The following is a 23,048-nucleotide window of genomic DNA, read 5'->3' as shown; positions in this document are numbered from 1 at the left end:
GCACTTTTGATTTTTTAGAGCCATTGTGATTTACTCGTATTGATTCGTTGACGTACTCATGTGCTTAGGTTCTTCATACCATTGGGCATGGTATGAAATTCTTTCATTATTTGCTGCGATCGCTTTGAGCGAGAAAACAATAATCATTGGGCTTTTCTTTGCATATTGATTTGGATGAGATCACTCTGTGTTGCACAGTTTTAGACCACTTGATGACAGAATATACATTATTTGAACTATGCGCTTTCCCACGACACCTTGATGCCAGAATATCATTCTTTTTGGGTTATGCTCTTCTTCATATGGCTATTATTGTTTGCGAATCTGAGGAAAGGATTTATATTTTGTTCTAGTCTTGGTCTTGTCAGGTGCAGGCTTGATGTTATTATGCATGTGAATAGGTAATACACTGGATCTCCTCCTCTCCCCACGTACGCACAGATCTGAAAGTGTGATATTCATCTTGTAGAAATATGTGGGGATAAGGCCATGGGCTGAGATCAGCCATGTTATTTCTCTACTATGATGTTTAGGGTGAAGTTTATTCTTGGATATTAGCTCGTATGAGCACATGACCTGTTTGGCGGTATCCCACCAGTGTTGTTATGCTTTTTGAAATGCATTTTAAGTTGTTTCCACCCTGAACATGGGCCCATGGGAGCCTGGAAATGTAACGGTTAGTTTTGTTGCATTAATGTCCCTAGCTGCTTCTTTTTTAAAGACATCCGTTTCCATACACTTTTGACAACATGGGCAACAAGAGCCTGATATTCTGAAATTCTGATTGGTTGTGTTATAGGCAGATTGAGCATTTCCTGGATTATTAGGGATCTATTCTTTGGAGAAGTTATTGCATGCATTGTTGGATAAGTTATCTGTAAAAGGACGGAGGGGGGTTGTTAAAGGAGTGGTGAAACGTTTTTTGATGGCTTCTATATTGCGGTTGCTTCTGTTTGGAAAGCACTATTTCCAACATTTAATTGAAAATTTTGTTCTTCTGAGAATTAATTGGCTATTGAGATATACTTTTAGCGCACACATTCCAGACCGGAGCGACCTGTGTAAAAGTTTGGGGATTTGTTTATGAATGGCTCTTTGTTGATGCAGGAAGGTTTACTATTCTTCAAAGCAAGATGTGGCACATATGGGTGCGAGGGAGCTATAAAGCATTTATGTTTTGAATTCTTTTCCATTATGGGTGCAATTCGTTTTTAAATGCAGTACAGCTACCTTTTTCGTGTTTATGCCCCATCCAATTTCTTGCATTCTCATTAGGTTTGTTGCTATTTTAGATATAATCTAGATGGTCCACAAACTTAAGTTTATTTATAAGTGCCAATATATTTTATAGATTTGACAATTTTGATATTTTTATTTTCGATATAGAATAGCTGCTTTTAATTTTCATAAGATGTGATTAATGTTTGAAGCTTCCATAATTCGTTAAAGTTGTTTAATATGTTGCTTACATTATTATCAAGCACGTCTCGAGTTCTACCATTAACAACAAAGGACGCATCGTCGGCGACTGCGATGTATTTGGTGTGCGATGGCCATTTATATCGGAAACTTTTATCGAATGCGAGGTTTCAGAAGTTCGCGCTAAGGGAAGAGCCCTGCGGACAGTCTCTTTTTCTCGCGTCTTTTCGATTAGCCTGTTATTGGAAATTGTTTTACTTTTTCTGTCTGTAAAGCAGTTTTGCTAGGTTTCGTAGATAATTTTCGAGTATTTGATCTCCCTAAGTCTGCCTAAGACCTTAGGTCATCACAGAGAATCAAATACCTTTTTAAGATCGATTCAGACTATCGCCGAATGACGATGCTGAGATTTGTTACTGGAAAATGTGCTTCTATTACGGTATTTAGAATATGTAATGTATTTCTACTCTAAGTCAATCCGAACTGGAATTTACTTGCGCAGTTCTCTTTCTTAACCTTTTGAAGACGGGATGGCCATTATAGTGGCCATAGAGTCCTCTCTTTGAAAAGACGGGGTTGTCCGTTTTAGTGGCCATGTCTTTTTCCCCCATTTTTCAGGCTGAAAAGTGGGGTGAAATGTCAAATTTGACGTCCCTAGGGTTTTAACCACTTATCTCTTTCAAAGGTCTTCCTTTTGCGACATAGATGCACCCCTCTCAGAATCCATTCAACTACACACAAGAATCTTTCTTGCAAATAGGAGGAGATTTCTTAAAGGGGGGAAAGCATTCGGTTCAAGATTCCCCGTCCTTTCGCAGCTGTTACTGCTACCAAAGCTCCGGCCTCAAAAGGTTAATGTGATGCCTTAGGCGATTTTCAAGGAATCTCTCAAAGACTTTGCCTAGAGATTATAGTAAATTGATAGGCCTGTAGGAATTTTGGTTTAACACATCATGTCCTTTCTTTTCAAAGAGAATAAATTGCTCCGTTTTGAAGCTGGAACAGAAAACCTGAGCCTGCAGACATTTATTAAAAAATTTCAGAAGTAAGGTTGGAAATTGTGAAGGATTTGACTCGGGGATCTTTCGGTTCCATCCGGGCCTGATGCTTTTTATTTGGTAGATATTTGACTAGTCTAGAAATTTCAAAGTCGGTGAATGGGATATCATCATCGGTTGTATTAGAGATCTAAAAGTTGTTTATGTTTTCCTGTGCAAAACTGAGTCATTCTGAGGGTCGTTGCTGAGGAATACATTATTCATTGCACTTTTAATGCCTTCTGTTGTGGCATCCTCTATGCTTTTGGTATTGTATTCCGACTGCAGAATTACAATTTGACAGTAGGTGGAAAGCTTTATCTGAGCAAATCTTGTATATGGATCCGCAAGGATCTTTACTGTCTGTTACGAAATTTCTCCAGCATTTAAATTTCGCTTCCTGGATTTTTTTATATATATTGCTCTTTGTTTTCGGAAGAGCATGTATGCATTTGTTACTTTTCTTCAGATCATGCGTTTTCACTTTTTCTTAAGTCTGCGGTTTTGTTTCGAGTGGCCCCTAGTGCAGCTATCTAACAATTGATGATTTTGTTGTCGCTAGAGGCTTTGAGAATGAACGATTTTTCGGAGTGGTTTTGAGCTGTTTTCTGAAGGGAGGTTATCTTATCATTAAGGGGACTCGTACACCTTAAAACCCATAAGATGTTCGAATAGGTGACTGTTGCAAGAATTGGGATATCTTATTTATTTTATAAGCAATTACTACCAACTTTTTACAGCTGACTACATAATATAGCTGCTTTCTGAAATAGTGATCAGAAAGTTTGTGTTGCCACAAATATTTTTATAATTTAATCCGCTTTGTGACAACATTTTTCGTCATGTTTCCAACTTGCGCGCACAGTTTAAAACATTCTATTTCATAATTTAATTCCATATTTAATATATAGCTTTTATAACATTTGGAAACTACTGTGAACCTAAAATTCTAAAAAATTCATGTTAAATTTTTATTTTACTTTGAGTTGAGTTTATAAAATGTATTTTATTAACAAAATTTATAATGTTTTCGTCCATAAAATTTTTCAATATTAAAATATTCATCAGATTGTTGGTTCCGTTAGAAAAGAGTGCCCATATATAGAATTCCATCAAATTTCAAATATGTACCATTAGCCATTTTTAAAATATCGTGCGCGCAAGGTGGAAACACGGCGAAATATTTTCTCACAAAGAGGATTAAATTACAAAATTATTTGTGGCAACACAAACTTTCTGGTTACTAGTTTCCAAAGCAGCTATATTATGCAGTCAGCTGTAAAAAGTTGGAAGTAATTGCTTTTAAAATAAATAAAATATTCCAATTTTTGCAACAGTCACATATTCGAAGATCATGAGGGGTTTAAGGTGTACGAGTCCCTTTAAACTGGGATTTATTTTAAGTGCTATTTATTTCATTTTTGAAAATACTTATATCATTTGATATTAATTCGGTAGAAAAGCGGTTTCAAAGGAGGTAATTTTGTGTCCTGATATATCCGTATCTTGCAACATAGTCCACGGATTTTTTGGGGAGGAGTGTACTGTGTGATTCACAAGTGTGATATCTCATCATTTTGATCCGCTAATTGTTTGGAAGGTCGAAGGAGTGGTGTTATCGTTGATTATTATTAGGTTGAAGCTGTTGATAATGCCTTCGACCTCTGTGTCAGCTGAATGTCTCCGAGAATAGTCCCAGGTCGAGTTATGTGCGCTGAAATCCTCCCAATCACATGGGAGAGTAGGGAAATTTTTGAAAAACTTCCGAGAAGGAAGCTAGGTTTTGAGATATCTCTTCATTGGGGGAGGAGTAAAATGAGGTGAAAAGAATTTGCTCTTTTCAGGACCATTGGAGACCAGTTATTGTTGCGGCATATACAGTGTCTCACAAAAGTGATGGGACACTTGTGCTGGTACTTTTCCGTTTTGCCGGCGCAAGCGATAAAGTCGCCAATAATGGTACAACCGATGCCAAACGGAATATTCTCGCTGGTAACATTTTACGCTTCATTTTCAAAACAAGTCGCAGCTTTTTCTTATCAGATTGATTGTTTCTTTCAATAGTGGCATATAATTACATAGAATTTTTATCAGATAGTTCAGTTTTATGTCTAAGGCCATTTTCGGTAATTAAGTCAATCAGGATGCAATCACAGCGCTTACCCGAAGCCGAAAATATAGAAAATGTAAGTCAAGGGTTAAATTCATCAATTCTAATGAGAATGCATTAGCGAAGTAAAGCACTGCAGCTTTACATAATTTCTGAGTAAGCTATTCGTACGCATTGAAATATTTCTTGCATTTAAACTTGTGTTCCAAATTAAGATTTAACTTGAAATAAATGTAGATAATTACTGCGAGCATTAGATTTTTGTAGAGTAGTTTACGTGAGATGAGATCGCTTGGGGTCACGTGATATGAACCGGCGAATCAAGATGTTGAACCATGAAAGCATAGTAAATTCTTAAATTAATGTCTTTTTACAAATTTACTGTCTTTATTTATTGGCTTTTTATAAAATTTTAAGCGATATTAAAATGTTTATGCCTTAAAAAAAAAAAAATTCTTAGAAGTAACATTTTTTTAAAATATTTTTTATGTGTATACTGTGTGTTGTCGCCAATAAAGTCTGCTTGGCGAGATTTGCGCCGGCCAAACGGAAAAGTACCCTTGTGCTTTACAAAAGGAAACTGTAGTAAAATAAATTTAAAAAAAATGTAAAATTTTTTGTGGGTGTGTTTCATACTTAAATTTAGCAACAATTATTACATAACATACATTTTCTCAAAATATTAAAATATTAATTTAATAAAAACACAATTGCTTAGAACGGAGCAAAAAATGGCTCACATAAGTGATGGGGACACTTACTTTTCCATCAAATATTTATCCAAAAATTTTACTTTTTAAAAGGTTTTAATATTTTGTTGGATTTCCTTTTACTTTTAAAACGTGATTTAATCTTCTGGTGATGGATTCGACTAATTTTTTGTGATTTCTGGAGTGATTTTACCCCGTTTTTCTTGAAGCACCGATTTTAGTTGTTTTGAAGAAATGGTGTGTTTGCGAATTCTTGATTTCAATTCTTGCCAAATATTCTCTATGGGATTTATGTCTGGATATTGTGGTGGTGTTTTTATTATTTCAGGACAGTTATACAGCAGCCAGAGTCTAACATTCAAAGCAGTGTGCTTGGGGTCATTGTCTTAGTAGAATTTAAAATCGTCATGAAGGTTCAATTTTCGTGCTGAAGATTTCAAATTTTGATTTAAAATGTCAATATACTTGTACTGATGCATTATACTGTCAATAAAAAGAAGAGTACCAACTCCAGCGGACGACATACACCCCCATACCATAATTCCTCCTCCACCATGTTTTACTGTTGGCACCAAGTTCTGTTTGCGAAATTCTTCCCTGGGTTTTCTTCATACCAAGATTCTACTGTCAGAACCAAATATATTGTTACGCATTTGGTATTTAAAAAGCTAATGTTAGTTCAATTATAAATTAAATGGTTTCATTTCTCGCGCAGTGCAGCGCGTGACGAATATTCAAAGAAAGCTAAGCCAGAAAATTGAAAATACAAGAGCGCGTGCATTAAATAAATAAATATCTCTTTTTGATTTCGAGAAAGTACTGGAAAATTCTAGCGCATGATTTTAAAATCTTATAAAAGGAGGAAAACATCTCAGTTTGTAGTTAGTAGTTGCTTAATTTGTTGTTGTTTAGAAAACTACTGTTGTTGATTGTAGCGAATTCGCGGATTAGCGTTCTTTAGCTGTTTTGAATTACGTTCTATTGGACATTTGAGTAGTTAAAAGAAACCTACTGTGAGATATTGTAATACTGCGTGATAATTTGAGAAAATTTAAGCATTTTTGTTGTGATAATAATAAATTTTTGTTCATTTTTCATCGGACTTGTGCATTCATTTAGTAACGAATCCGTACGCACGCAACAATTTTTGGTGTCAGAAGTGGGATTTGAATGCCAATCACAAGAGCGATGGAAGAACAGTTAAAACAATTCATGGTAGCCTTTGCTACATTTAAAGAAGAAATGAAAGACTCTGTTAAAGAAGAAATTAGGTCCGTTAGAGAAGAAATGAAGTTGGGCCAGGAATCTGTTAAGGACGAAATGAAAGCCGTTCAAGCTGGTCAAGAAAAGATTGAAGCAGGTCAAGAAGAAATGAAAAGAGAGATTACCTGCATAATAGAAAATAAATTTGAAGCTATGGAAGGCAGAATTGACACAGTTGAAAATAAAGTTGGACTAATTGAAGAAAGAGTTTCTTCGGTGAAAGAAGAAATAGAAGAGAGAGTTTCTGCTGTGGAGGAACGAATTGAAGGAAGAGTTTGTGCCGTCCAACACCAAATCGAACAACAAATTGATGAGAGAGTTTCTTCAGTTGCCAAAGAAATGGATACTTTAAAGAAATTCGTAGCGTCGGCAGGGAGCAGGAGTGATGATTTTAAATTCTTACCAATGCCTGCTCGTCCACCTCTGAAGCTATCCACATATGATGGGAAGACCTTCTGGCAGGTGTATAAGACACAATTTTCTATCGTGGCGGATGCGAATGGATGGGATTCCCAAGCTAAGGCCTGTCATCTCGCCGCTTCTCTAAGAGCCGACGCAGCGGATATCCTTCAGACTCTTCCCGAAAACAAAAGGTTAGATTTCGAAGCTCTGTCCGGCGCCTTGGAGTTGCGCTTTGGGGAGAAGTGTTTAAAAGACTACAGCAGGCTCCAATTAAAATCTCGTCAACAGAAGCCTACCGAAACACTTCAGGAGCTCGCCGCGGATGTTGAAAGGCTGTCCCATCTCGCCTTTTCGGAATGCCCGACAGAAACAAGGGAAATCCTGTCCTTGCAATACTTTATCGACGGCATCCGAGATACTGAAATACAGAAAGCTCTACGAATGGCGGATGTAAAAGATTTAAAAAGTGCTCTAGTGTACGCCATGAAATTTGAGGCCCAGCAAGCCACTCGTCGAGACCGCCAGCCAGTCAGAGCTGCTCAAGGCCAGGAGCCAGGGGATCAAGTCACCGCTCGACTTGACGATTTAACTAGACAACTGAACGCCTTGAGACGTAATATTGGTGAGAAGAAACCGACCGTTAAGTGCTGGAACTGCGGTGCTGAAGGACACATACGACGAAACTGCAAAACACCCCAGGGTACTGATGTTAAGACCGCTTCTAACAAGCAGCAGGGAAACTAATTAGTGGCCATCCCGCGGGGCGGAGGTTGCCAGATAATGAAAAGCCCCCGTTTAAAGCGCTTCAGATTTCTGCAATGAGAGGCGGCAGTAATGGACTTTTCATAATAGGACATATTAATGGAGTTCCGTGCAATATGACTATAGATACAGGAGCCAACGTCACCATCATCCAAAAAGATTTGGCTCAGCAACTAGGAAACAAACTTATCTGGACGCCGCCCTGCGTTACCCTCCAGACTGTGTTCGGTGAGAAGATCGACATCGACGGAAAAGTAAATGTTAACATCTCGTTTGGAAGTGCCGCTTACCATCACACGGCATATGTAGCAGAGATCACTGATTCTTGCATACTCGGATTGGACTTTCTAAGGAAATACAGTTTTTCCTTGGATTTTAAAAATAACGAATTGCATTCTACATCTGAGGACATAGCGTTATTTCTCGTTAATGATGAAGAAGTTAAATCTGTCCATAAAATCATAGCACAAGACTATATCACAATACCGGCAAGAACAGAAATTTTGCTTCCTGGATCCATAGCCGAAAATAGAAATTTCCGCTTCGGCATCATAGAATATCCCAATAACTGTAATATCCGAAAAGGAGTACTAGTAGCCTCAACACTCGTCGACCTATCCAGAACGGTTATCTCGGTGAGAGTCGCCAATGTAACTGAAAAGTCGAGAGTTATTAAGAAAGGTGAAGTGGTTGCAACATGTACTCCAATAACCAGCGTTGAAAGAAAGAGTAACATCCCAGAATCCGTGTCCTCAGAGAGCATTACATCGGAGTTATTGCAGAATGCACAATTAAACGATAAAGAGAAAAATGCTGCCGATCGCGTCATTAAAGATTTTCAAGTTGATTCTCCCGCTCGTCTTCTGACGTGGGTCGAACTAGTTTGACACAACATAGAATAGATACTGGCGATCATCCCCCGATCAAGCAACATCCAAGACGTCTACCGTTTGCTAAACAGGAAGAGGTGCGAACACTGTTAAAAGATATGGAAGAAGGCGATGTCATCGAGCCTTCAGCGAGTCCATGGGCATCTCCCATCGTTCTCGTCAGAAAGAAAGACGGCTCAACAAGATTTTGCGTTGACTATCGCCGGTTGAATGAGGTTACGAAGAAAGACAGTTATCCTCTTCCTAGAATTGATGACATTCTAGACACTCTTTCTGGAAGCAAGTGGTTCTCAACACTTGATTTAAAGAGTGGGTATTGACAGGTAGAAATCCATCCTGATGACTGAGAAAAGACGGCATTTACTACGGGACAAGGACTTTGGCAGTTCAAAGTGATGCCGTTTGGACTGTGTAATGCGCCGGCAACATTCGAACGTCTTATGGAGACTGTTTTGAAAGGCCTTTCCTACGAAGCCTGTCTGATATACCTGGACGATATCATCATCATCGGAAAGAGTTTTGAAGAGCATCTAGAAAATCTTAGAAAGGTGCTTCAGAAACTGAAAGAGGCCAATCTGAAGCTGACTCCCGCTAAATGCAAATTGTTTCGAAAGGAAGTGACTCACCTGGGACATGTCATCTCTGCAGAAGGTGTGCGCACGGATCCTGAAAAGGTATCAGCGGTTAAATCCTGGACGCGTCCCGAAAATGTCCATCAGCTGAGAAGCTTCCTAGGGCTTTGCACCTACTATAGGAGATTCGTGAAGAACTTTTATTCCATCGCAAGACCACTTCACAAGCTGACAGAGAGCAAGCAAAGATTCTTGTGGACAAAGGAATGCGAGGATGCATTTAACAACTTAAAGGAAGCTTTAACATCTGCTCCTATCCTGACGTATCCTCAGCTCGACAGACCATTTATTCTCGACACCGACGCGAGCAATGAAAGTGTCGGTGCTGTTTTGTCCCAAGAAATAGACGGCCAAGAACGTGTAGTAGCTTACTGGAGCAAGTGCCTGTCTAAACCGGAGAGGAATTACTGTGTCACAAGGAAAGAGTTGCTCGCCATAGTCAAAGCTGTAGAACATTTCCATCATTATCTATACGGGAGAAAATTCCTCCTCCGCACGGACCATGCCTCATTGGCCTGGCTTTTAAATTTCAAAAATCCTGAGGGTCAAATAGCCAGGTGGATACAGAGACTCCAAGAATATGACATCACTATCCGTCATCGTAAGGGATCATCACACGGAAACGCCAACGCCTGTCTAGAAGACCTTGCTGAGAAAGCTGCCGATATTGTTCCAGGGTGGAAGCGAAATACGAGCTGCTGACTCCGGTCGCAAGACAAATTACAACATCAACATCGGCTGATCGAGACCCGTGGAGTGATGATGAAGTCAGGAAAGACCAGCTGGAAGACCGCGACATTAAACCCATACTTGATTTAATAGAGTCATCAAACAGAAAACCTACATGGCAGGACATTTCTATCTGTAGTCCTACAACAAAACAATACTGGGCACTCTGGGATTCACTTCACATTCGAAACGGCGTCTTATACCGGAAATTCGAGTCGGATGATGGGAAGACGTTCCGATGGCAACTGATACTTCCAAGATCCCGGATTCCTGATGTCCTCAAAGAACTACATAACAGCCCTACAGGAGGTCACTTTGGAATTATGAAGACCTTACAGAGAGTTCGTGAGCGCTTTTACTGGAATAATGCAAAGAATGACGTGCAAAAGTGGTGCCGATCTTGCGATGCCTGTGCAGGTCAGAAAGGACCGAGGAACGCAGCCGAGGCAGACTGCAACGTTACAACGTAGGTGCGCCTTTTGAACGTATCGCCTTTGACATCCTGGGACCTCTGCCACGAACTGCTGATGGCAACAAATACATACTCGTTGTCATTGATTACTTCACCAAGTGGCCTGAAGCTTATCCTATTCCTGATCAAGAGGCAGTCACAGTAGCTGAGGTAATGATACAGCACTGGATTTCCAGGTTCGGAGTGCCTCTTCAGTTACATTCCGATCAGGGAAGGAATTTTGCCTCGGCAGTAATCAAAGAACTATGCAAACTACTCGGCATTGACAAAACTCAAACGACGCCATTGCATCCCCAGTCGGACGGCATGGTAGAGAGGTTCAATCGAACCATCCTTAATAACCTCTCATTAGTGGTTTCCAGAAACCAACAGGACTGGGACAAGAAATTACCACTCTTTTTACTGGCTTACCGCAGTGCTGTCCACGAGACTACCGGCTATTCTCCATCACAGATGCTCTTCGGTCGAGACCTTCGTCTGCCTTGTGACCGCCTGTTTGATCGCCATACGGATGCGCCTTCATCGCCTGACGAACACATCCAAGATGTCCAGGCCCGTTTTGAAGTGATGCACCGTTCCGCACGAAAGCGAGTGAACTTGGCGACGGAGAAAGTGAAGACCAGATACAACGCGAGAGCTACTGGACATAGATTCAACAAAAGAGACAAGGTGTGGTTGTGGAACCCGATTCGGCGAAAAGGGGTCAGGCCTGAATTACAGTCACCTTCGGATGGTCCATATACAGTCCTGAAGAGACTGAATGACGTCATGATCCGTAAGTGTTCGAACTCTAAACCTAAAGTCGTTCATTACGACTTGTTAGCTCACTACAATGGCCATAGTACATAATGTAAATAATTGTAAGTAGTATAAGACCATGGTCCATTTTGTTTTTAAATGTGTATTTGATTTGATTTGTATTTAGTATTCGATTTGTATTTGATAGCATTTGATTTGTTTTATTTATTGCATTTATTTTTCATGTTGTTTATTATTGTAATGTAATGCTTATTAATGCATTTATGCCACAATATTAAATTTACTATCATCAGCAAACATAACTTCATCCCAGTAATCAGAATTCTTATTTATGTTGGATTTTGCGAAAGCCAGTCTGAGTTTTCTATTCTTTTCACTTAAGAAGAATTTCTTCCTGGCTGCTCTACCGTCATATCCAGCGGATCGAATTACTCTTCTAATAGTCTCAGGATGAACAATTACTCCATATAATGCTTGTAAATCAGCAGCAACTTTAGGAGCACTCATTCTTTAATTTTGTTTTAATATTTTGAACAATAATTCGCTTTATTCCATTGGATAGCTTTGATGGTCGGCCAGGTCTTCTTTTGTCCTGAATCATATGATTCTTTTTATATCGTTTAATGATATTGAAAACTGTTGAATGACTCATGTTAACTGTTTCAGCAGTTTCTCTAATAGATTTTTTACGTTCAATATGCAAATTAATAACTAATTTTCGAATTCCAGGCAAAGTTTCTTTTCGTTTAGCATTCATGGCTGCACAGAGCTAAAAAACACAAAAATTCCAAAACTGAGAAAGACTGAAGACGATTTTATAAATTATTGCTAATTGCTTTTGAGTAAAAATAGAAACCCCAAAAAATATTTTTATTGTAGTACGTAGTAGTACCTAATGGTGTCCCATCACTTATGTGAGCCATTTTTTGCTCCGCTCTAAACAATTGTATTTTTATTAATTTAATATTTTAATATTTTGAGAAAATGTATGTTATGTAATAATTGTTACTAAATTTAAGTATGAAACACACCCACAATAAATTTTTACATGTTTCTTTAATTTATTTTATTACAGTTTCCTTTTGTAAAGCACAAGTGTCCCATCACTTTTGTGAGACACTGTATATGCCGCTCTTATGTTATTTTGTCGAGTCCTCGTATGTTGGAAAATGTTCCAGTTGCTTGAAATAACACTTATTTTTCCCTGGACATAATATGTTTCCTGGATTAGCATAATACCTTTTAAGTTCTTTAAGAGGATTGTTTCTAGTTTTGCGTTAGATACAAATGCTCTTTACAGATTTATTTGTGCAATTATAATTGAGGCTGACTTGTAATGCACTTTGGTAAGTATTACGAAATCGTTTTGTGGTAGAGAGTTCTTTAGTCAGATCCATAGTCTCTTCGAGTTTAGAGTTTAGTTACTTCAGTTGATAACAAAGGCACTGCGACGAGAATGCAGGATGTCTGTGTTGAAGATGGTTTTGTTGATGCTGTAGTGAAATCGGCAGTTAATACAAAATGCAAGTTCTGCATGAAATTACTCATTCGTGTGCTTTTAGCCACAAAAGGCACAGTAATGTTTGTCTGGACACTGCGTGTGCTGGCAGAGTCCTGACGAATGAAGCAGCGACGAATTCCTGTGAATTCCTTGAAAAGTGTGTTCTCCAGCCCATGTTTCAGGATCTTACCTGAATACATTTTTTGAATGCTTGTGGCGAACATCCAGTAATCAAACTTAACACACTGTTCCAGGAGGAATTTGGGTGCTATGTCATTCGTGGAAAGATCAATATTTGTTATTCGGTTTTGCTTTAAGCACAGATTTTCAGTCAGTTTGTAGAGAAGTCATAGGTTTGTTTTTGATCTCGAAGGATATATAAACGTGTATGAGATGGTTTCTCACGCTGATTTGTATAAGCCATTCCAATAAGAATGGTATAATCTTAAAACAAAATGCAAACTAAGTGCGTGTACGGAAATATCTGTGTGTACGGATAGAGCAAAGAATTCGTTTTTCCACAACAGATTGTAAAAGGGGTTTAAATTGGATTCAGAAAACGTTTTAGTATCAAAGCGTAGTATATTTAATTTTTTCACTCAGAAGTCTGTTATTAATTAACAATTGAAACCATGTAATAAATGCTAATAGAGGTAGATCCATTTAAGCTATTGTTCATTGCTACATGGACCCGTTAAAAATTGTTACATTCATTAAAAACGTTATGTATTTTTAAGGGGGCTCATACACCTTAAACCCCTTATGATCTTCGAATATGTGACTGTTGTAAGAATTGGGATATTTTATTTATTTAAAAATCAATTACTTCCACATTTTTACAGCTGACTACATATTATAGCTGCTTTAACTAGTAACTAGATAGCTTGTGTTGCCACAAATATTTTTGTAATTTAATCCGCTTTGTGACAAAATATTTCGTCATGTTTCCACCTTGCGCGCATGATATTTTAAAATTGGCTAATGTTATGTACTTGAAATTTCATGGAATTTTTTAGATAGGCACTATTTTCTAAGTGAACCCAAAACTTGATGAATATTTTAGTATTAATAAAATTTATGCACGAAAACATACAGATTTTTCTAATAAAATACATTTTATAAACTCAACTCCAAATAAAATAAAAATTTCACACGAAATTCTTAGAATTTTAGGTTCACAGTATTTTCCAAATGTTATGAAAGCTATATATTAAATATGGAATTAAATTATGCAACAGAATGTTTTAATCTGTGTGCGCAAGGTGGAAACTTGACGAAAAATGTTGTCACAAAGCGGATTAAATTATAAAAATATTTGTGGCAACACAAACTTTCTGATGACTATTTCAGAAAGCAGCTATATTATGTAGTCATCTGTAAAAAGTTGGAAGTAATATCTTTTAAAATAAATATGTTATCCCGATTCTTGCAACAGTCACATATTCGAAGAACTTATGAATTTTAAGGTGTATGAGTCCCCTTAAATACTTTTTTATTACTTGCATCTTCTGAAATCATCAGACATAAAGAGGTGATCGTTTACAACGACTTTTACTGCTATTTCTACTCTCGCTTTTTAAAAGACTTCTGCATTTGTTGTTCAGTTCCAAAAGGGTTAACTAATTTAATACACTCCTCAGAAATACCTTTAAAATGCTCAAAGAAGACAAACATTATCAGTTTATGAGTGCTTAAGAGCTAAAACAAAGTCTACTTTATTGCCATTAAAATGTTCTATATGTAGCCCTTTGTTTTGATTTAATTTGTTTGCTCTTTACTCAGATAACTAAGTTAACTAATCCTTTATTTTGGAAAATCTAATAAACTAATCGAATTTGTTTCACTCGGAAGGTGCTAAGCTCGTTTGATAAAACAGCGCTGATGATCTGGATAGAGGAAGACTAGGAGAATTGGAAATGTTAGGTTACCATTCTGCTTTATGCTTCATGATGAGGATTAAAAATTGATTTTGACAGTATTCATTTGCTTACATTTGAATAAAAGATTTTTTTTTTCAAAAGGAAAGCAAATAAGAGATTACAACTTGGAAATGTATGGTATTTTGAAAATCACGAATTTTAGCTGAGTCAAAGCAAACATTTGTTTTAGCACCACGGGTGCTATTAGTATCGAAATTCGCTTTCTATCCGAATCACGTTTTAAATTGTTGCCACCAAATATTACCGACATGTAATTTTCAAAGAAGTTAAATAACGAAGAATATGCATGCATGTACTTCCCATTGTGAAAAACAACGGCGCCTACAGCCATCAAGTTTTGAATATACGTAGTCTTCCATTCGAACCTGGAAGCATGAACTACGAATTTGGTTTATTACCTCTTTCATATTGTAAGATTCTTACCTGTATACTTTTAAGTTACATTTGAAGAATTTTAAGATTTAAATTGGATTATTTAACTATGGCAAAGCACACAAGGGCTATCTGTCTAGAGGGAGGGATGCTTTCGTGGAGGACTTTCTAACGAAAACTGGCTCGTATACACGTCGCACATGGGGAAAACTACGAAAACGTTAATGCAGCAGCTCGTTCGCGGGATTCGAACCTCGAACCGAACTACCTGTGTTCACCATCTTTACCGCTCGGCCGCTGGTGGGAGAAGAATCTTAACTGGTAAGCGAATAATTGCTTGAGTTCGCGAGACAGAAAATGAAACTTGGGAAGGGTTAAATACCCTTTTTATTTGCCCAAATTATATTCACAGAACTCCATCTTGGAGTTTTACAATAAAGCCTCTACTCGGGCTGGAACTCAGTAACTAAGTAATTAAACTTAACTAATCTTAACTAAAATGCCGAAGCTATCAAGATTTTTAACAGAGTTGGCTCCTTAAAGAAAACTAACCGCGAAGCTATCAAGGGCCTAAAGTACGACCGAGCATAATAATAGCTTAACCAGTTAACTTTGATTGACGAGTATATACTCGTCATGGAGAAGCGGCACGATTTTGTTTATTGACGATCATACTCGTCATGCGTGTAAAGTAGTGTAAGCAACGCACGTATAAAACAACGTTATAGAAGCAGAGAAATGAAAAATAATAAAGAAACCGGAGCTAGTGATTGATCATAATAAAAAATGGGTGGAGTGGATATGAGCGATGGAATTATCATAGCGTACTCCACCGCAAGAAAACGACTCCAAATGTAATACAAAGAGATATTTCTCCATTTCTTAGACATTATGCGTCTGAATGCATTCATATGATATAAAAAAATAATGGAACATTATCGCGTATCAACTTTTTGCTCAAATTTATTAAAGACACTTTTGCGACGTATCCAATTGAAAGAAATAACTCGACACAAACTCGGCCATTTAGACGTAATATAAGCCAATTAGTCGGGAATCTTGTTCCAGATTATATACTCGGAACATGGGGAAAAAAAACAACAACCCTACGCGAAGGTGTTCGCATTGCTACAAACGTAAGATCAGGAAGGAATCGCATTATTGGTATTCGATTTACAAACTCCCGTTATGTATAGTAACCCTGTAACCTGCAGGAATCTAAATTCTTACTTTTATATGTATAATATTCAATTTAACTCTTTCGCATCGAGAGACGACCAAATATGTTTTCAACAAACATCGAAAACGCCCGTGTTTACGAATTTGTCTTGGAATAGTTTTCCTTCCCCCCCCCTGCGGTTTCATCCATTATGTGCAGTTTCACCTTAGTGCCGGATTGCACCTGCGAACGTCAGTAGCTTTCCGTATTTCTCCTTTATTTGCTTCAAAAGAATGATTGACATGTCTTTTAACAACTCGCGAAACCAATGAGCCATACACTAACGTCGAGAGGAAAGGACTAGGTAGAAAATAAACGAGGCGTTGGGGCGGTTTGCCGTTGCCTGAATGAACGGGCGTTACGGGCGACTTCGATGCGAAAGAGTTAATTGATTGCGTTTTTAGTTAATATGTATGCAATATATGCTTATGTTAACCAAATAAATAAATATTAGTAATAAAATTTTCAATTTTAATAAAATAAACCCATCTTTTTGATCCAATATCTTACCAGTGCAACTTACTCTGTGATTGACGAATATACTCGTCATGGCTCGATTCTGGCGATACAAAACGGTGCACACTCTTAAACGAGGGCGCCACAGTTACCAGGTTAAGAGACAGTAGCCTAAAATGGCGGACGCGCGCTAGTCAGAATCACTGGTTCTCTCTCTCGAAGTCAGTAGAACTTCACAGTTAAGTACTTCTCGGCATTTGCATTCAACCGCGATTCAACCGCGACTACGTTTTCGCCGGAAGTTGTAAGCTTGAAATTAAGAAAACATAGAAACTTTAACTCAAAATTTAACTGTTAGGCAGATTAATACACTCCTTACAATATTTTGAAAGAATATCTACATATCATGTAAAAAACATTAACAAATTTCTGATTAACAAACTCGAAAACTCGACAATTTGAAAGCGAGCTGTAACCTTTCGAAATAAAACGCTTTTATATTCGGGCGCGAGACAGTTGCCCTTTAGGAAAATGCAAGATTTTGTGTATAAGCAATGTATATATCAAAATCGTAAAAACAACCTTGTATTTAACGTAAGTATATTGAAACACCCAATCGATTTCGAGGGCAGCTAAAGGTTCCTCCTCATCAGGAGAAAGAAATATTTAGAAAGAAGAAAAATAAAGGGGAAGGAGTCTCAGAAACACGTGGTCCTTATCAGCACTGCAAGTGGTTATAACCGGAATTTTAATCAGAGTTACACTGGCCGCCTACTTTTACTGAGCCACGCTATTTGATCAACATGAAAACAAAGGACAAGAAAAATGGCGAAGTTAAAAATAGGGAGCGAGGGGCAACTGCACCTTCAGGCTCAAAATCTGAACTTCGAATAATGAAAAGCAACCACTGAACGGATATTTATACCCTCTTCGAAGTTCAGATTTTGAGCGCGAAGGTGCAGTTGCCCCTCGTTCCCTATTTTTAACTTCGCCATTTTTCTTGTCCTTTGTGTTTCATGTTTGATCAGATAGCCTGGCTCAGTAAAAGTAGGCAACCAGTGTAACTCTGATTAAAAATCCGGTTATAACCACGTGCAGTGCTGATAAGGACCATGCGTTTCTGAGACTCCTTCCCGTTTATTTTTCTTCTTTCTAGATATTTCTTTCTCCTGATGAGGAGGGACCTTTAGCTGCCCTCGAAATCGATTGTTTCAATATACTTACGCTAAATACAAGGTTGTTTTTACGATTTTGATTGTCACATTAGCGTGTTTCTCTTCTAGTCTAATATATTTATGTTTAACTTTGAAATTTAATCTAATATGTTATATACTAACACAGTTTTAAGAAAATTTTTTTGCTTTATGATATGACTGATTTAAATAAAATGCATTAAAATCATGAGGTTATTATTGAATATTTTTATACATTTTCTCTCCTTCGGATGATGGATGATTCCTTTGCAATGGGTAGTTTTAAAGAAATAATACAGGGGCTATAAAAATTATCGCAACACATAACACTCGACTGGGACTTCTAAATATAAGTTGATTTTAAAAATTTTGTGATTATGCAGTTGAACCGTATATGCCACAAGTGATCTTTAGCAGTAAAACTGTAAGCAATCCTCAGTAATAAAACTGAAAAGACAAAATATTTTGCATTAGCGATACTGAGTATTTATTGTATTAGCACATTGATAAAACTGCGAAGCTCAGCTGAAGCATATTAAAACTTTAAGAAATTTTCTGGTGCAAGGTTAAAATCTCAATACTTTGCTATTATTTTACCTCCTTGTACGAAGGAAATGCAGTATTGTAATCGAGAAAAGTTTCGGGTATCACATTTCAACCAAAATACCCATTTTGATCGCTCTCGAAACCATTTGAACGATTTTTTTCGGGACATCTGTACGTACGCACATAATAAAGGACTCTTTCTTCCTACGGACTGTAAAATGGATTTAAAATTGATTCAGAAGAAATTTTTTGTGATATCTTTGTACGTGTGTACGTATGTATGTATATATCTCGAATTAGTCAAAAACGAATTAGCCTTCGAAAGTTGAAATTTTGTGTATGGGACTGCTATAATATATAGCTGTGCACCTCCCGTTTTAATTGTAATCGGCGCTACCAGACATATATATAATTTATATAACATTTTTTATTATAATGTCTACTAAAAATAGTTATCAAAATACAAAATTCGTAAAACTCTTGTACCTGGAGCTATGAAAAAATTCTGATAATCGACATAAACTTCCAATCACACCATCAAGGCACGCAGTAAAGAGACAGAAAACACCTTGTACTACTAATATGAATACTATTATGTTATCGCTGTTACTACTATTATCATTACAAATCTATCTGTTATTATTGATATTAACGCTTACTCTATTTTTCCTAAATTTTTATTCCATGCTTCTTTGATTAATGTTATTCTATTCACCTCATTATTACCTTATTATTGTTATTCATCTATTTTCAGTCCGCTTTTTTTTATTCTCCTTCAATTATTTTACTGTTATTTTATGTTTCTCCTCATTCTATTATCATTCGATTGTCTTATCAATTCTATTTTTCTTTTCTGCTCTCTCTCTCTCATTCTACGAGTATTATGTTGTTCTTCTGATTAACTATTTCTCATGCTCAAAGAACTCTTACTCTTCGCCTTCCAACTTACGAAACCGTTATTACGATAGAGAATAAGTTTTCTACAGTATTTAAGCTTTCAAATGTTTCCTGTCTATAACAAATGCCATTCTGTTATACACACACAGTCGAACACCACTGTAAAGAACCCGGCTTAAGAGAACAGCACTTTTGGTCCCACTATATATTCCCATATACTTTGTTATTGTATACTGTTGCAGCGAACTTCCAAAGATGCGAAAATTGGATGTAATGAACTGTATGAACATCTTCTATTGAAATTTCCTCTTCCTATTTTTCATATCCTTTCCAGAGTGTCCGCAAACTTTAACGAAGAAATTGCTCACCACTAAAATCAACCATGTTCAGAATGTTAGGTTCCACATTCATATTTCATCCCCAACAGGAAACACATTTAGATATCTTTTATTTTATTTTTAACCCCACTTTTTCCATGTGTTCTGAAAAGGACTGCGTAAAATTTGGCGTGATAATTATTCTAGGAAATCAAGCAAATCTTCGGACACCCACTATGCCGTCCTTTGTATTTGGTGTGTGTGAGACCAAAAATCATATGTCGCCTTTTTTGATTCCATGCAAATTTTTTGACCGAGTTGTCAGACAAAAATCTATTCAAGTGATGATTCACGTGATAGTATCATGGAAATTTTGAAATTTTCGTGTTCATGGAAAAAAAAGTAGGGAATTTTAGGAGTTTGAGTTATGCAGTTGGTTCGCCTTTTAGGGAATCAGTTTGTTAACCTTATAAGGTATTTCTCCCACTTCCCTAGCTTGCCTTCGTGATGTAAAGGTAGTACGCTGGGCCGGTATTCCAGAGGTCCGTGGTTCGATTCCCGGCGAAGGCGGTTGCATATTTTTCATCTTTTCTGCTTCCAATTAACCTAATGACTGGCGCCCGAACTAAAAGGTTTGTGGATGATGATTCTCCGCACCCAGGATTTGGCGACTAGGTCCCCTAAAACCCTAGTCGCCCTTTAAAAAGGGGAGTATATAAGGTATATCTTCCAGTTCCCTAGCGTGCCTTCGTGGTGTAACGGTAGCACGCTGGGCCGGTATTCCAGAGGTCCGTTGCTCGATTCCCGGCGAAGGCGGTTGCATATTTTTCATCTTTTTTGATTCCAATTAACCTAATGACTCTTTAACGTGTTCCGCCATATAGAAAGGTACTACACTATTTGGCTCGAACTGAAAGCTTCCATATCATATGGGGAGGTAGGGATGCCAGTTAAAAAGCCTTCATGAAAGATTAATCCACGTTCTGTTACTGTCACCTCCCGTGCCACACTTCCCTAGAATATTGTATTATCAACGGACTGTGCTCTGAAGACTAACGAAGGACTCTGTTGTGACACACCTCTATATTGTCCAACTGTGGACACCACTCCCAGGTGCGTAGAGATCCTGTTAAAGTGGGCCTAATAAACTGCAGATTTGACCGGTGAGAGCTTCATTGCCCCCGTCTACGTGAGCTTACGCTACCTGGCCTGCGGGCCAGTCGTGTTTCATCCGAAGGTCCGGGACCTTACTCCTCCGCTATGGGTTAATAGAACCACAACGTTCAAGTTATATAACCCCAGAGCCGAGAGTGCTGGAGTACAGATCTCTGGTAGTACAATAAACTACTCTGAGGGGGCTTTTAGGGAATGAAAATGCTTTATTATTATCGGTGTGTTGTTTCCTTATTATAAATGCTTTCCAAATTCTGTCCACCGAATGGGGCTTTGAATTCTTTAAGCGTTTTGAAAGCCATACGATATTTTTTATAAAAAGCTTTCCTTGGCAAGGAACTACTAGCGGTCGAGCGGTAAAGTCGCTGATCTCTGTTAACGGGACTCATACACCTTAAAACCCATAAGATCTTTACTGTTGCAAGAATTGGGATGACTTATTTATTTTAAAAGCAATTACTTCCAACTTTGTACAGCTGACTACTTAATATAGCTATTTTCTGAAATAGTAATTAGAAAGTTTGTGTTGCCACAAATATTTTTATACTTTAATCCGCTTTGTGACAAAAGTTTTCGTCCTGTTTCCACCTTGCGCGCTCAGTTTAAAATATTCTGTTGTATAATTTAACTACATATTTAATATGTAGCTTTTATAACATTTGGAAACTACTGTGAACCAAAAATTCTAAGAATTTGACGTTAAAGTTTTATTTTATTTGGAGTTGAGTTTATAAATTGTATTTTATTAAAAAATATGTAATGTATTCGTGCATTAAATTTTTCAGTATTAAAATATTCATCAGATTTTTGTTTCAGTTGGAATATAGTGTCCATATAAAGAATTCTATCAAATTTCAAGTATGTACCATTACCCATTTTTAGAATATCATGAGCGCAAGGTGGAAACACGACGAAATTTTTCGTCACAAAGCGGATTAAATTACAAGCATATTTGTGGCAACACAAACTTTCTGGTTAGTTTCCAAAGTAGCTATATTATGTAGGCAGCTGTAAAAAGTTGAAAGTAATTGCTCTTAAAATAAATAAAATATTCCAATATTTGCAACAGTCACATATTCGAAGATCATAAGGGGTTTAAGGTGTATGAGCGCCGTTAAATTCTGTCCAGGTTTCGAATCCTGGCTAACAGGCGCTGGTCGTTTTCGTGCTTTCCTTCATGTAAAATGTGTGTACGAACCAGTTTCCCTTGAAAAGATCTCCATAAGGTATCCCTCTTCTTAGGCGGATAGTCCTCAAATGCTTTGCCGTAATCAATTAAACCAAACCTTTTCTTTGCAAATTAAACCAAACCTTTCCTTTGCAAACATACATATTTTATGTTAAAGCTAAATTCGTTAATATTTTTTATTATCCGTTATCATACAAATGTAAAAACATTGCTTTTTTTTAGTTCATCTACTTTTGTTATCGAATTTGATATAGCGAACGGAGTTTCCCGTACCTTCAAATTAATTGTAGCGGGGCTGATTGTAATTGTTAAAGCAAAAACTAGCTGCAGGCTTTAAAAAATTTGCAAAAATTTTCACATAATGCCCTTCCCATTCTTGCCTCATTTCTCTTAGGAGATTCTTGCCTCATTTCTCCCAGAATGTTATTGTTATGCATTGCATAATTTCCTACAGCAATTACTTGAGAAGCGAGCAGAATTAATACAAGACGAGGATTCTGCATAATTAATGCAGTCTTGATAAAGTGGCTTCCCGAAGACGCACGAAAACAACAAGGGAATTCGGAAGAAGCAGTTCTCCTTATCTCTGGCTCCGTTGGTCTTAAATAATTAACCCCTAAATTCATTGTAATCGTATGCAAGTTTACATCTCAATTTCCATAATATGCCTCCAAAGAACTCAATCATACGCCAGATAAACCGACTTAAGACGTATAATTGTAGCAGCAACGGCGGCTTTTTGAAAAGTTAAAACCCAATCTGGAAAGTATTTGAAAACAAACTGCTTTGGCAAAGAGCTGTTATCTACAGCGCTGTCGTTAATGGACAACATTATCTTAATTAAAATCGGCGTCGCTTAAGATAACACTAGCACCGGACGAAAACTTTTATTTTGTGTTATCGCGCCAATATTTGACCCCGGAACACGGACTTCGGTATAGCTCTTTTGTAGGACGGTGTTTTGAGGTGGCCGCTTTGTCATTCTAATGCGACGATAAAGTGGTTGCCACACAATGTGACGGAACTTCAAACCTTGAGAGAGAAATTTTGACACGTTAAG

General features: G+C 37.4%; 1 protein-coding gene across 1 annotated transcript in view; it reads left to right on the top strand.

Annotated features, from left to right (window-relative positions):
* LOC118196746 (protein O-mannosyl-transferase TMTC1-like) overlaps positions 1–23,048 on the top strand; it is an 848,849-nt gene that overhangs the window by 358,839 nt on the left and 466,962 nt on the right. The gene's annotated exons all lie outside the window — the stretch shown is intronic.

Source organism: Stegodyphus dumicola, chromosome 3 (genome assembly GCF_044657685.1).
Source record: "Stegodyphus dumicola isolate Sdum_Otavi_A_Nest chromosome 3, ASM4465768v1".
Classification (NCBI taxonomy): Eukaryota; Metazoa; Arthropoda; class Arachnida; order Araneae; family Eresidae; genus Stegodyphus; species Stegodyphus dumicola.
This window is presented reverse-complemented; position numbering and strand designations above follow the sequence as displayed.